The sequence below is a fragment of the Etheostoma cragini genome, unplaced genomic scaffold (genome assembly GCF_013103735.1).
Source record: "Etheostoma cragini isolate CJK2018 unplaced genomic scaffold, CSU_Ecrag_1.0 ScbMSFa_236, whole genome shotgun sequence".
Taxonomy (NCBI): domain Eukaryota; kingdom Metazoa; phylum Chordata; class Actinopteri; order Perciformes; family Percidae; genus Etheostoma; species Etheostoma cragini.
This window is the reverse complement of record NW_023266512.1, coordinates 1-1,073: the sequence shown is the minus strand read 5'-3', so window position 1 is coordinate 1,073 and position 1,073 is coordinate 1. Positions and strand designations below refer to the sequence as shown.

General features: G+C 47.6%; 1 long non-coding RNA gene across 1 annotated transcript; it reads right to left on the bottom strand.

Annotated features, from left to right (window-relative positions):
* Nucleotides 1-200: 200 nt before the first annotated feature.
* Nucleotides 201-1,040, bottom strand: LOC117940386. Its single transcript, XR_004655755.1, has 3 exons — nucleotides 974-1,040; nucleotides 776-841; nucleotides 201-281 (listed from the first exon to the last, which is right to left on the bottom strand). It is a non-coding gene; the product is annotated as an uncharacterized LOC117940386 (long non-coding RNA).
* Nucleotides 1,041-1,073: the final 33 nt, after the last annotated feature.

Here is a 1,073-nt window from a genome sequence, read left to right as displayed (position 1 = left end):
GGTTAGAGAGAGACAGGTCAGAGACAGACAAGTTAGAGAGAGACAGGTCAGAGACAGACAAGTTAGAGAGAGACAGGTCAGAGACAGACAGGCCAGAGACAGGTTAGAGAGAGAAAGGTTAGAGACAGGTTAGAGAGAGACAGGTCAGAGACAGGTCAGAGACAGACAGGCCAGAGACAGGTTAGAGAGAGACAGGTCAGAGACAGACAGACAGGTGAGAGACAGACGGGGTTCTCACCGTTCTGGATCTGAGCGACTTTCTTTGAGATCTCACTGATGATCTGAAACACAACGACAAACCAGAGTTAACCCGAGCTAGGGAGTCTACACACACACACACACACACACACACACACACACACACACACACACACACACACACACCACCATGTGTATGCATCGCCTTTCTGTTTTTAATGATGATTAAAATATCCCCAGCAGCTAGCTGCTATGCTAACAGCTGCTATGCTAACAGGTCAGCCCCATGATGACCCACATAGCTCCCATGTGTTAGCATGCTAGCTAGCTACATGTCCCAAAACAAGCCGTTCCGTTAAACATTAGGAACACACACAAAAATATTGGTGACATTAAAGATAGAAACTAGCTTCAACAAGGTAAACAAACGAGTTAAAGGCGGGTTTGGGAGCTGGCTAGCCAATCAGCTAGCTGGCTGGGCTAGCTTGTTGTTAGCTGCAGCTAGCTTTGGACTGCTCTCTAGCTGCAGTGTTATCTGTAGTCTTAATGAAAAAGAAACTACAGGAAGTGTTCGTACCTGCCGTCTCCATTTCTCAGCTTTAGGAAGTTCACTGCATTCTGACGCCAGAAAAGGTCTCCGCTCCTAAAAAGACAGACAGGTGAGAGACAGACAGGTAGGAGAGAGAGACTTTCATTTACAGAACTGAGGCATAATTGATGATGTAAAACATTAGAACAGGAAGTACAAACAGAAGAACAGGAAGTAGAAACTGACCTTGACCTTCCCCTCCTCCATCTGAGCCTGTCTGAACCGAGCCAGAGCCGTCCTGTCACACACAGACAATTAGGGTTAGGGGCAGTGGGGGGGGGGGGGG